The following is a 15,343-nucleotide window of genomic DNA, read 5'->3' as shown; positions in this document are numbered from 1 at the left end:
GCCTACCAGCACTTAAGGGAAAGACAAGGGGAGAGGAGTCCATGAGGGAAACCAAGAATGAATTGGGAGACATAGAAGGAAAACCAGATGGGGCTGGCATTAAATTCAAAGGAAGAGGAAGCAAAGAAGGGTGAGGTCAATCACATGGATTTCAATAGATTCTGCAATTTGGAAGCCATCAGGAATGCCTGCCCTGCCAGGGGAACCTAACTGCAGAAGCTTGAAAAGAGAATGGTAGGTGAGAGATGAAAGCAGGAATTATAGGCTAATTTTTAGGTATTTCTCTGTGTAGACAAAGAGGTAGAACCTGCCCCCCTGCCCTCAGTCTCCACGTAGTCAAAGGGCAGATGTTCTTCAAAGAAGAGAAGACTTCATTGGCTAGTAGTTTTCAATCTTGGTTGCTCATTAAAATCACTTCACAATACTTTTAGAAATAATCATGCCCCGGCCAAATGCCAGAAATTTTTATTTAATTAGCTTTGAGGGAGGTCCAGCACCTCTATATTTTTTAAAGCTTCAAACGAGATTGCAATTTGCATCCAGGTTTGGAAACAATCACTCTAGACTCCAGGGAAAGAGCCAAGCACAGATCTCAAGGCTATATCATGGAGGGAGCTCATGGATTCCTGTTGCATGACACTGACTTTTAAAATAAGAACTGGCATTTTTATGTAATTATGCTCCACTATGCCCAGGAATTGAGGTTTAGCATCTTAATGTACCTTTACAATCACCCTATAAGGTAAGTATTATAATTATGCCCATCATATCACTATGGAATCAGAGACCCAAGGAGGTTAGTACATCAGCCAAGTTTAGCCAGCTGGTAAGAGCAAAGCCAGGAATCATGGGAACCCAGGTTGTTGACTCCAGTTTATTGTGTGCCTAATTGATACACTTTACTGCCTCCCGCTTTTAAATCATCAATCCCACCACAAATGTACTTTGGCAGGCAATACAGAATAACTAAATGTCTTGATCCTGTGGTTACACACACAAAAGAAAAGAAGCCAGAAGTAAAAATTGAAGACTAAATAACTCACCAAGTTGTAGGTTTTACTAGAATATTCAGGATATTCAAGAGAATATTCTCTTAAAATTTCAAAGATATCCTTACATCGTTTACTTGGTGAACTATATACTGCAGAAATTCAATTAGCAGATGCAGCTTAATCCAGATAAATAACTAGACAGATAATTAATTTTGCTTAAACTACCCCTGAACCTGAATGGCACTTCTATCTTACCTTTCTAAGTGACCCAAAACAGAATGGACACAATGACATAAACCTAAATAATGATTTAGTAGAGTAATTAGTAAATGTTTGAAGTGTTCTCCTGAATTAGCTGCATGATAAAGAGTCCTAAATTTGAACAAAAGTGAAAGTTTGTAAATTATTCAAGATGAGTGAGCATCATCAGCTGAGCTAAATTGCAGCTCATTGTAACTAACTGCACATTTACACACACACACAAATAATTGTGCCTGTCTTCAAGGAGAAGACATAAGTAGGTTAACATGAATGTGTACATGTGGAATAAATACTCATAGCCTCCTTAACATTGACAAGCTTAGATCAATCATACTATCTGCAGTTTCACTAACAGCCACAGCATTATAGGGTCTAAATAAACAATGGATATTTTTTTAATTTGTAAGTGACAGGATGAAGAATATTGTGGATTTTCCCCACCAGACTGTAACAGTATTAAGGTAAATCAAATTTTGCACCTCATTTATTTAACAGTTGTTTTTTCAGTTGTTATAGGGTTTTTTAGCCTCTCAGAATACAAGGCTGCACAAATTTCCCGGAATTTATTTTTGAAAAGAAAAAAGTTGTTAGCTCTTGAACACTTAGTTATAATTGGCTACACTTCTTTTCTTTTATTAAGTGATAATTTATGAAAGACTATTTCAAGAGAATCTAAAATGCTGCCTTTGGAAAGACTGAAGCAAGGGAATCTGTAATCACAATATAATGTAATCAGAATATTTAATTAACATGTAATCATAAAAGAAGAAAATGGTCTCATAGCAGTCATGTCCAAAAATCAACAACAGAACTTTATTTAAAAGGCTATGTCAGTGTTGGACCGTGTGATTGTGAAAACCTTGTGGCTTATACTCCCTTTATCCAATGTATGGACAGGTGAGTAGAAAAATGGGGACAAAAAGTAAATGAATAAAAGGGGAGTGTGGTGGGGGGTAGAGGATGTTTTGGGTGTTCTTTTTTACTTTTCTTTTTCTTTTTTTTTTTTGGAGTAATGAAAATATTGATTGTGGTGTTGAATGCACAACTATATGATGATATTGTGAACAGTTGTACACTTTGGATGATTGTATGGTACGTGAATATATCTCAGTAAAATTGCATAAAGGCTATGTATGCTTTTAAAAGGTTTTAAAAGGAGGTGACACAGTATTTTATATGTTTTTTCAATCATTCTTTAATTTCAAATACAAGGTTAAGAAAAGAAAAACCTGATCTAGAACTTAGTAGGGAAAAAATAATGCCTCTCTGGCTTTGAAATTGGTTCATGCCCCCTCCACCTTCCCCAGCCCCCACATCACTCCTCTTTACTCTCCATTCCAAATACTCCTCCATTTACATCTTCCTCTGCCTACCCCATAAACTTCTTCTTTCTTCTTAGTCTTAGGTTAATATTTAGGGCTATCCTGCAGTCTTACTTTGACAAAACTGCTATGACAAATACCACACAGTGGGTTGGCTTTAACACAATAGTGTATTGGCTCATAGTTTTGGAGGCTAGAAGTCCCAAATCAGGATGTCAGCAGGGCCAGGCTTTCTCCCAGAGTTGGTAGCATCCTGGTGATGACAGTTCTCTGTCACATGGTGATGTTGTTGATCTCCTCTTGTGGCTTTCTCTGACTTCTGGTTTCTATTGACTGACCCCTATCTGAATTTCCTCTTTTTAAGGCCTCCAGTAATACATAGTATGGTCCACCCTGATTCAGTCTGTCAGCACCAAAATGGGATCCTAGAAAATCCTATTCACAAATGAATAGGATGTATCCCATTCAACTTAACCAATAACGCATCTTCAGTGGGTCCTATTTACAGTGGGTTCACACACACAGGAGTATGGATTAAGACTAAGAACGTGTCTTTTGTTGGAGCATATGATTCAATCAATCACACTTCCACAACCAAGACTTTGTTATCTTTAATTTATGGTTTATTTTTCCTTTTTAAGGATCCATAAGAACATATAGAATTGCAATAATAGAAAATTACTGTGGGAAGGGGGTGCAGGGGGAGGTAACAAATACTTTATGCACCAAATCAATGGCAAACCGCAGGATGAGATTAATTTGATTAAGAATCATCAAAGCAGTACTAAGAATTAAAATAGTAAATATAGCTCAGAATTAAGTGCCTTGTTTTTGCATTCTCCTATTGATGGACGTGAGGGGGTTTAAAATTACTATTTTTAAAAGCTGCAATAAATTTCTTGTGTATGTCTCCTTGGATATGTATGTCTGAGTTTCTTTAAGGCAGATCCCTATAAGTGGAATTGCTAGGTGGTAGCGTGTACTAATGTTCAAGTTGAATATAAACAGCTAAATAGCCTTCCAAAGTGGTTATAACAATTAACATTCCCACCAGCAGGTTATAAAGTTCCTTTTCCCAATATCCTTGCCAACTCTTAATATAGTCTAGCATTTTAATTTTTTCCAGTCAAACAAGTAAGAAAAGGTACTTTGTTACATCAGTTTGTATTTCTCTCTTTTAAGAAAGTTAAATTTCTCTGACTTTTAATAAATTTAAATTTCTTTTATATATATATTTTTCACCAATTAAATGTCCTCTTCTCCCAGTTGCTCAGTTTCATTTGCCTAGTTTTCAACGTGGTTCTTTCTCTATTTCTTATGAATTTCTAGAATTTTCTTAAATCTTCCATACATTGAGATACTAATCCTATATCAGATATAATTTTGTCTGTCGTTTCACATATTTTAATTATGTTTACTGTGTCTCATTGTATATGTTAGAAGTTTTAGTTTTGATGTGATCAGATTTATAAATCTTCTCCTTTAAAGACTGTATTTTTTTGGACCTTGCTTAAACATCCTTTTCTATTCCCAGATGATAAATCTAACTCCTATATTTTCCGCTAACACAGTCAACATTTTGTTTTACATCTTTAAACACTTAATCCACCCAGAATTGATTTGTATGTGGTATATGGAAGGGACCAAATTATTTTTTTCCCATATCAAAAATTATTTATTGAATAGTCCCTCTCCCCAGTGAGTTGCGATGCTACTTCTCATATATTTTCATCTAAGATGAATCTGCCTCTAGTCACTATATTCTGAACCATTCAGCAATTTGTTCTTGTCCCAAACCCACACTGTTTTATTAATAGCTATATATTAAATTTTGGTATCTGGTAGGGCAACTGCCTCTGTTTTGTTTATTTCTTTCACTTAATTTGTTTTTGGAATTTTCTTGACTATTTTGGGGCTTTTTACTTTTCCATATTAATTTTTGAATCTGTTTTTCAAATTAAAAAACTGTTTTGGGATTTTTGATTGCAATTGCATTGAATTTTAAAGATTGATTTTGAGATAATTATCATGTTTATGATTTTGAGTCTTCACAATCATGAAAATGGTATATTCTCTTGATTACTTTAAGTCTACTACAGTGTTATTCAATAAAGTTTTGTAATTTTTTCCATAAGAGTCTAACTCATTTTTGTTAAATTTATTCCTGGGTACCTCATAAATTTCTTCCATTGTGAATGAAACCTGTTGTCTACTCAATTTTCTAACTGATTATATTTTAGAAATAGGAAACTATTAATTTGTGTATGTTGATCTTGCATATGGTAACTTTGTTAAAATATTTTATAGTTAAATTATTTTATAATTAAATAATAATGTTTTATCAGTTGATTCTCTTGCATTATGTATGTGAATGATCATTTGCAGTCTGCCTCTTTCTTTACAATTCTATATGTTATAGTTCAATTTCTTGATCTGTCTTCTTGCTGAGGACCATCAGAACAAGTCGTGATAGTTATAATGAACATCTTTGCCTTGTGTAGTGCTTTTGTTAATAGTTTTATTGAAATATATTCATATACTCTACAGTCATCCACAGTGTACAATCAGCCATTCACAGTACCATCATACAGTTGTGCATTAACCACCAGAATCAACTTTTGAACATTTTTTTTACTCAAAAATAAAATAAATAAAAATAAAAATGAAAAAGAACACCCAAAACATTTCATCGCCTCCCATCTCACCCTGTTTTTCATTTAGTTTTTGTCCGCATTTTTCTACTCATGTGTCCATACACTGGATAAAGGGAGTGTGAACCACGAGGTTTTCACAATCACATAGTCACACCATGTAAGCTATATAGTTATGCAATCATCTTCAAGAATCAAGACTGGGTTGCAATTCGACAGTTTCAAGTATTTCCATCTAGCTATTCTAATACACTAAAAACAAAAAGCGGTTATCTATATAGTGCATAAGAATGCCCTCCAGAGTGACCTCTCAGCTCCATTTGAAATCTCTCAGCCACTGAAACTTTGTTTTCTTTCATTTGACTTCCCCCTTTTGGTCAAGAAGATGTTCTCAATCCCACGATGCTGTGTCTAAGCTCATCCTTGGGAGTCATGTCACACATTTCCAGGGAGATTTAAACCCTTGGGAGTAAAGTCGCATGTAGGGGGGAGGGCAGTGAGTTCACCTGCCGTGTGGGCTTAGAGAGAGACAGAGGGCCACATCTGAGCAGCAAAAAAGTACTGTGGGGGAGATTCTTAGGCAAAATTATAAGTAGGCTCAGCCTCTCCTTTGCAGCAACAAGCTTCACAAGGGCATGCCCCAAGATCAAGGGCTCATCCTATCAAACTGTCAGTCCTCAACGTTTCCAAGAACGTCAATAACAACCCAGGTGGGGAAATCCAACATTTCCACATTCTTCCCCAGATCCCCAGGGGTCCCTGCAAATATATCCTCATTCTCTGCCCAAATTACTTTGGGATGTATCAGAATCTCACACTAACCTGTACAAACCTAGCAGATCTCACTTCCTATTCATGTTTGAATAAACTGACTGTACAAGTTAAATTATTTAGTGTGCTACAGAAAATATAGATCCTGCACCAAATAAACATCTCTTCCAGTGGTTTCACACAGAAGTTGAAGTTGAAGTTTTAAAACAAAGTCAATATCATCCTTTACCCTTTGGTATGATTTGCCTTAATCCTAATCAGATCTGCTTATTCATATCTCTAATTGAGTCTGAACTCTTTTACAGACTTTTTTAACACTCGCTGGATGACTGACATTCATAGCTGCCAAGCTCTAGCTCTGAGTTTCAGGTGTCACACAGATACCCAAAGCTCCAGAGACTGACCAGGTTATACACATGCCTTAATGTGGTGCTTTAAATGGAAATGGTTTTAAATTTTATTATTAATATGAGGTTTAACATAGCTTTTTGTTAGATGCTCTTCTTTAGGTTAAGGATTCTTTATCTTCGATTCCTATTTAATTATCATGGGATTGAGAAAGTCTTCTTGACCAAAAGGGGGAAGTTTTATAATAAATGAGTACTTTTATACAATGCTTTTACTCCTCCTATTGATATGATCATATATATTTTAATTTGAATTTGCTTATGTAGTAAATACTATTTAGAGATTTGCTAATTAAAAAAAAATTTGCATTCCTTACATAAACACTAGTTGGTCCTAACAAATTTTTCTATCTACTTTTATCTGAAATGTGCTAATATTTTATTTAGAAAGTTTACATCAAGGTCCAAAACAAAACTAATCTATCATTTTCTTTCCCTGTACTTTCTTACATAGTTCAGTTACAACGTTATGCTGCTCTGGAATTTTTTTTTTTTTTTTTTAAGATCTTTTCTAATGGTTTGATGAAACTCTTCTAACACTTCTTGGGCCTATTGTCTTATCACTGGATTGAGAAAAGGCAGGGTAGAATTTTGACTATTAATTCATTTTTTAAGTAGTTTTATACTCAGTTCTCCTATTTCCTCTTGAATATATTATAATTATATATTTTTGAAAAGCATATATTTCATCCATTTTTTTCAGTATTATAGAGTTGTTCATAGTACACTCTGATGTTAAAAAAATCTCTGTTTTGGGGTTAGTTGCTTTGGTTTTATCTTTATTAGTTTGTTTTACATATCTTTCATATTTTATGGTATTATTTCTTGATTATCTTCCTCTCTTAACTCATTGACTATTTTTAGCAAATTTATTTTAAAGTCTCTTTCAAATTTCTTTATTTTAGTACCAAAATTTCTACCACTTTTATTGTTGAAAATATTAGAGAGTGTAATATAATGCACTTAGTTTCCCATCTGCTAAAAAAATACTGTACAGTGGGTTGCCTTAAACAACAGGAATTCATTGGCTCACACTTTTGAGGTTAGGAGAAATCCAAAATCAAGGCATCAGCAAAGCAATGCTTTCTCCCCGAGCACTAGTGTTCTGGGGCTGGCTGCCAGCCACCCCTGGGTCCTCAGCTTTTATCATGAGGCAACACACAGTGGCGTCTTCTCCTTTCCCTTCCATAATCTATTGACTTCTAGCTTTTTCTCCTCCACATGGCTCTCTCTTCATAAAGCCTCCAGTAATAGGATTAAGACCCAACCTCATTCAGTGGGGCCACACTTCAACTAAAGATAACATCTTCCAAAGGTCCTATCCATAATGGGTCCATACCCTCAGGAATGAGGTACAAAACTCAACCTACCACACACTCTACTCCCATGTACCCATCCTCAGATTCAAAACCAATCAATTCTTAGCCAATCTTTATTTGTTTATTATCTCCACCCACTTTCTCCTACCCCTAGATTATTTTGAACCAAATCCCGAACATTATAGCATTGCATCAATACATATTTCAATGTAGATCTCTACAAGATAAGGACTCTTTAAACCATAACCATGGTAACATTATCATATCTAAAGACATAAAATTATTTAATATCATGAGATCCACTCAATGTTCAACTTCTTTTCGTAGTTCGTAATTTTTTTATAATTTTATTTTTCATTCAGGTTTCTATTAAGGTCTAGACATTGCAATTGGTTGATATGTCTCTTAAGTCTCTTTTAATTTATAGATTTCCTCCACTTTTTGTGTTGTTACTGTTTTTGTTGCTATTTGGGGAAACTGAGTACTCTGTCCTATACTATACATCCCTTACCCTGGAATTTGCTAAATGCATCTGAGAATTATTTTAAATGGTCTTCTAAACCCAGTATATACTGAAAATTGGTTTTGACATCTAGATGCCTGACCAAATAAAGGTTCAATATTTTGTTTGGCAAAAATACTTCAGTCTTATGTACCCTGAGGATATACATAGTGTCTAGTTGAATTACTTTTTGTGATGTTAGCAGCTTGTGATGATAAATTGTGTAGATCCATAAGATAGCATTCATGTTAGGGTTAGAGCAAAGGGTTGCAAAACGGTCATTTAAAAATCTCATTATTCCTTTTTCAATCATCTCCAATACTGTCCTTTTTAAAAGGCAAATTTCTCTTCATCAATTATTTGGTTACCTTAGATTCAGTTCAATCTGAAAAGATAAGATAAAAATGTTTAATTCTTTCCCTTCATTTATTAGTTTTTCAAATAATGAGTTTATATTCTAACACCTTTCTAAGGTGACAAATGAGGTGCTTTTTTATTATCGTCATGCATTTAAACATATTTGATATGTTTTTATATTTACTGATGCTCAAATTGTCCCGTCTTTGGCCAGTGGGAATTTTTTCAATTTAGCTTTTAAATCCTTTTGATATATAACTTGGAGTCATTGATAATTACTTGCTTTCTAATGTGGCAAGATGTTCCAGACTTTTATAAATGTCCTGCCCAGGAACTGGATCCAGTAACTTCTCTAAGGATTCATGGTTTCTTTTATGGGTAAATGGTATTCAGAAACCACTCTGGGCCAAGGGGTATTCATAGCCACTTGGTTGTTCTTTTTTTTTTTTCCCTAGGCCTTTTCAGTATACAGTGCCAGAAAATACTTTTTAGACAAAATACGTTATGTCTTTATACCAAAACTTCTAATTCAAATTCAGAAATACACAGTTTCTACTTAGCCCTATTGATCTCACATCAGTATCTTTTTTTCCACAATGAAAACCTTGGTTCTCAATGACAGCAACATAAATTCTCATTTTCTTTATACCTTCTTTATATACCATCAGTCTCAGAATAATATAATAACTAAAACTATAATTAATGGACACTGTTTAATATTTATTTACCATTCTTTTTGTCCTTACAGTATATACCTCAAAGTATAATCAAATTATTCTTTTTTAAAATAACTTGGAGTAATTCCTCTCTGTATAGTTGTAGCTCTATTATTCCTAATAATTTGGATGTGAATTATTCAATTTATTGTCTGTGGACCATCTTTCTTTGTAATAAATCTTGTATGTTTAAAAATTGTTATATGTAAGCTCATCTCTCAGTCTTAAGGGAAAGCCCAGAGTAGAGTCCAGTCTTCCGTGGGATATTCTTCAATGCCTCTGCCAAGACCCTAGAAGTGTCATAATTTTTAACCATTTTCATATTGATTTCTGTTTCCAGGTTTGGTCAGCTTTCTGTACAAATTCAGGGTTCCAATTCTCAAGGATTATTCTGTTTCCCCCCACCACATGGTATGAACCATTCACTTCCAAGCTTTCAAGCAAAGATTTTTCATTTCCTAACAATAGCTCAGTAGCAAATGCAGTCTTTTCACAGCTTCTTCCATTAAATGGGGAGCCTAGTACCATCTCTTTGTTATGCATGGCGCATCTTTTTTACACTGCAGATCCTGAGTTTTCCATCCTGGAAACCCCACTAACCACTATTACTTTGTATATACTCTTCATTTTGCTACCTGGAGTTTCCTATATTTGTTGTAAACCCAGTGATGCAATTTTTAATATTTAAAAATATTTAGATGGCATTTCTATGTACTTTAAGTAGGGGTGGAGATTTCCTGGATCTATTAAATCCACAGCCTTGTCCAGAAGTATCAGAAAATCTGGTGAGATTTAGAAGTTTTCTTCATCCAGATATTTTGATATTTGTAAACCTCTTAATGATTGACTAAATTCTTCACCTGGACATTTGAGCTCATGTAGATACATACTAAGCTTAATTTTCTTGTAGTCATTTCAAAAGGTTTTAAAGTATTAGTCTATGTGCTGTAACATTTTGACCTTGTACATGTATTTAAGCTCTGAGTAACTCAATGGGGATGGATTATTGCAATCTAGATCATGTGACTTTAATTGATGCAAGACTATACCCTTTAAACCCACTAGATCTTAAAGGTTTTAAAGCTTTTTTTTGGGGGGGGGGTATATATCAAGCACTTTGTAGGGGCATTATCTTTTCCAATTCATCATTTGGTTAATTGTTCTACCACATGCCTCATGTATATACTTGCAGTGGTTCATTTGCATTTAAGTTATTCAATTCCTCAAACTTAGCCTCCATCTCTCCTTAATAGTTTAATTCTTAAAAAGAAGAATCATATCTTTACAGCACTTTTTCCTTGTATGTCTTAAGCATATCTTAAAATGATTTAAAGAAGATATTTTAAAAATTCTTCCCTTGACAATTTGATTTGCAGGCTAAGGATGCAAAGTTTTACAAGTGGAATACTTCAAATAAATCATAATTAATTAACTAGGCAAATATATCAAATAAATTTGGATACATAAGTTAGATGTCTAATTATAGTTCAGAAAGATTAGAAATTGTAATACTATTTTTTAGCTTGGCTAATATAATATTATAATTGGGGTTGCTTTGAGCACTGGGAATGTCAGAGACAAATAATTTTTCAAGCTTGGCTGATTTTGAAATCATATGGTTATGAGAATTAGAAACTTAATATAAAGTGTGATGCTGTCTGCGAAGTTAAAAGAAATTATTTTTGTCATAATAAGCTATATTAATTTAATTAGTTTTGCATAGTGTTATAGTTTTTTTATTTGAAAATGGAAGCAGAATGGTAGTTGATAGGTCTAGTCCCTAAAAGAGGAAAAAAGAACTCTTTAGATTTGAAATAAGTTCATAGGGAAAAAATTTGCCTCCATCAGTTTGATTATGTCATATGCCCTATGTTTTTTTAAATGCCCTTAGTTCATGCATTCAGTAAGTATCCATGTGGTGTTAGGCACTGTGGAGGGCCTGTGGTTCCTAAAATTAGCATTCACATGCACCCTCCTGGTCTATTGCAGAGCCACCTCACTTTGTCTTCTGGCCTCCAGGCTCACTCCCTGGAGTCCTCCTCTATCCCCACACCATGGTCATCTGATCAACAACCCCGGGCTCGTTCCCCAGTGCTTCTTGCTCTTACAGGGGTTCCCTTCCCTTAGAGTGGCAGTCCCAGAGAGCTGTACATGAGCTATTTCCAGCCTTCATTTGTTTGTTAGGCAAATACTCTGAGTTCAGTCTTGTTTATGTTTTCATTTAAATTTGTTTCCAAATTACAAAATCAGGAAGTTTCATTAAAAATTTGAGAAATTTGGTGTTTGTTCAAAAATGGAAAGATACACTAAGGCTGGCCCATATTTTTTCTGGAGCTAAGCAGAGGCTGGCCTCTTTAAGTGAGGTCACCCCCTTTGGGCGAGGTCACCCCTACATTGGGGAGCAGCCACTTCCCCACCCCTGTGGCTCCTTCACGGGGCCTGCCTGCGAGCTCGGTCTGTGATCCTTGGATATAGGCCCAGGTCCAAATCAGTGACTTTTCCTACAAAGCCCTCAGATCTCTCCTGTCTTCCTCTCTCGCCTGTCTTATCTTCATCTTTAGCTCTGCATACCTGCTTTCAGTTCCCCTCATTCCCTTGTGGTTTTGTGTCTCTGTGTTTGCACATGTTGTTTCCTCTGTCTGAAAGGCTCTCCTCCTGGTTGAATCCCTATTCATTGTTTGAGACTCACATCTTAGGTCCACCTCCATGAGGTACCCCCCTCCTTATCCCCTAGGCTAAGCCGATCACCATTCCCCATGCACCCAGCATTGCTGTACATTGACCAACCTTTAGCACTTTTTGCACTTTGTACCTTTAGTACCTTAAAGTACCTTTAACACTTACCACACTAAGTTGAAATGATCTCAGGGGAGGCTGCCTTACAGAGGAGGTCATGTTTGAACTGATCCTTGAAGGAGTGTAAGTTTAGGGGACAGAAATGAGAAAGCAGAGCTTATCAGAAAGAAGAATTAAAGTACAGTGGTGCTGGTGGGCTCTGGCATAGCTGGCTTATGGGGTGTGAGCTGGAGTGTAGAGCCCAGGACCAGAGCTCATGGTGATCAGCGGGGACATATAAGCAGAGATGGGACAGTATCCATTCTGTGCTTTAGAAAGGTGACTCTGGTGACAGAGTGGGCATGAAAGGGAAACAACTACAGGAAGATACGTCAATCAGGGGCTGTTGCAACAATGCAAGTGCAGTTTAATAAGGGCCTCTAGCTGGACACCTGGAATGGAGAGAAGGGGGAAGCATGCTGAGATGCAGAGGTAGAATCAAGCGACATGACCTGTAATGGGTTTTCTGCACTGCAGCTTCTTTTATTCGTCTTGGCACCTTCAGGAACTACCAAGCCTATGATGCAGCACTCAATAATGTCAGTTAAATGAGTGAATAAATGGAAGAATATAAAGGAGGAGAAAGAAGAAAGGTTAAAGATAGTTGTAAAGCTTCTACATCAGAGTGGCCTTCCTTTCCATAGCTTTTAACAGCTCTGCATCAACTTCCCATCCCCAAATCTATGTAATCTAAAAATAATCAGTAACAGTGGGGATTTGGTTTCCTACTAAACTCATTTTCCCTTTGGCCTTACTTCCAATTTTATAATGTATCCAATCTCTTCTTTTTTCCTGTCTCCCAGTTCTCCCTTATGTCATTCTGAGCCTTGAGCATATGAGACATGATTGATGAGCGGGAGGCGGAGTGGCTCAGTCAGGAAATCTATTTTAATGGAGGAGGGAAAAGAATTGAGGTTGGTTGGAAAAAATAACATATTAAATTATCAAACTTAGGAAAAAAAATGTACAGGTAGGCAAGACCTTATGGAGAGACAGGAAAAACAGGAAGGTGTCCAAAGTACTGTCAGCTATTTTGCAATCATCTGACTCCAAGAACAAAGTTACAGTTTGACCAAGTAGTTTGGGCAAAAGCTAAGTTATCCATTGCACCACCTCAGTCACCTGACAATAAATCCTCTTTCTTTATGGCAATATCATACCAAGGAAAGTCTTGGAAAATTAAGTAAATATTAATTGTAGGTGGAGTAGCATAGGGCTAAGCTAGCTCACTTTAGGGAAGTAATGCAGGAAGGAGTCTAAAAGGAGTTTGTACCACTAACACAGGATGAGCTCATGGGGAGAACTGAAGTTATGCATAAAAGAGTTAATGTGTTAAGTGCAGAGTATTTAGTTCACAGACAGTATGAATTAATCAAATAAGGTTCAACCAGGAGGCTTCCCTCACCTTCTGAATGCACTGGCTTTTGAAAAACATTAAACTGGGCAATGGCAGAGCACACTCTCTGTGGGAAGTGGTTGGGGGCTATGGAATTGTAGCACCTGCCTCTTCCACTGCCCCTTAAATTGGCCTGGAGGGTTGAGGCCATATGGAGAGGGATGTAGGAACAGTACTAGGCATCAAAAACAGCTATAGACCAGTACACCTGATTTTCAACCTACTTGCAAGAGTTTATTGTTCTTCTTGATGAAGACCTGGTTTCTAAAAATATTCTAATAGGACATTGAGCAATTATTTTTCTTGCAAAAAAATTGCTAAAATGTAGCAATGAGGAAAATGTTTAGTTTTTAATTTTCTACCAGTAAGAAAGAATTTTTTAGGACAATTGTCAGATTAAATTGTATTCTTCCATTGGGAAAATTAACATTTTCAATAAAAACTTTTAAAATTTGATATAAAAATCTGTACTCTCTCAAGAGCTATGTGGTCAATGAGGTATGACAGAGTAGCCCTAGATGTCCGATCCCATCTTTACAAATGACCAACAAAGCTTAACGGCACCATTCATTCTTAATAACATTTTTTTTCCTTTGTTGGTTCAAATTAACCAGCCAGGCCACCATAAATACCTCCAGCTCTCAATGCCAATCCAAACAGAAGCATTCCTGCAGATGGGGGATGTGGTCATGTCCGCTTTGGGAAATGCATCTCTGTGTCTCTCTTAAAGCAATATGGTCAGATAGGCTGACCACAGGATTTGAATTGGGCACAGTGGGTTTGCATGTCAGCTGGGATATTTTCTATCTGGGAGATGTCAACAACAGCTACCTGGCTCCCTTTGCATCTCTACACGTTCCACATCTATAAAGTAGGTCTTAACACACCTTCCTCATAAGTCTGGGAGGATTAAGTAGCGTAATATACAATATGCTTGTTCTCTGGGATGTCCTCCAGAAATGTCCATTCTTCAGGCTTCTGGAGAGTTGTTGCACCCACCCTATTATCAATTCCCAGGACCTGTGGTCTAGGACCCAGGCTTCTAGAGTGAGCTCTCAGGAGATACTTTTTGCTGGTTCTTTCATCCCTGTCCACTGTAGACTGCCAAGATATGAGAACAAAAGTTCAGCAAGTGATGAAATGAATAGCTCATGGACTTGAACACCTGGGCTCTAATTCCTCTTCACCACTAACCAGCAATACATCAGTGGCCTTGTCCCTTAACCAACCTGGGTTTGTGTTTTCTCTTTCATAGAATGAGGAAATCATAAAATGAGGAAATTGTTCTAGGTGATCCTTAAGGTTCCACTCTGTTCTTGAAAGCCCAAGATTCTTGCCCTGTGTTCTAAGGCAAGCTTGACTGAAAGTAAGAGGCACTGCAAACCAACTCTCAAAATATATTACCAAATCTTTATGTGTGTGCATGGCCTGCATTGCTGGATTATGGCTGTGATGATGACTGCACAGGTTTGCTTTATCCCATTCTGCCAGCTTCTTATTTAGTGCTTATTCAGTATTCATGGAAATCTGATAACTCCTGGCAAACACACCCTTTCTATGTGTTTTCATTTTTTCCTTTTTTTCTATCATTCATTTTTTAAAATTTGGTAATTGTTTTGATGAAGCTTCCTAATGGCCCTTTGTCAAGAAAATGAGTCTTCAAAATTGTAATAATGCAGACATTGATAGTTGAGCCCAATAATAACAAATTGCTCATGAGATGACAAATGAAGAGCAAATCATTTTGTCCTGGAAGGGAGATGCTGTTGAACATGTTGAGCGACATCGGCATTCTTCAGTACAAAGGTGCAATG

This window comes from Choloepus didactylus, chromosome 2 (genome assembly GCF_015220235.1).
Source record: "Choloepus didactylus isolate mChoDid1 chromosome 2, mChoDid1.pri, whole genome shotgun sequence".
In the NCBI taxonomy this organism is placed as follows: Eukaryota; Metazoa; Chordata; class Mammalia; order Pilosa; family Megalonychidae; genus Choloepus; species Choloepus didactylus.
Note: the sequence above shows the minus strand (reverse complement) of the source record.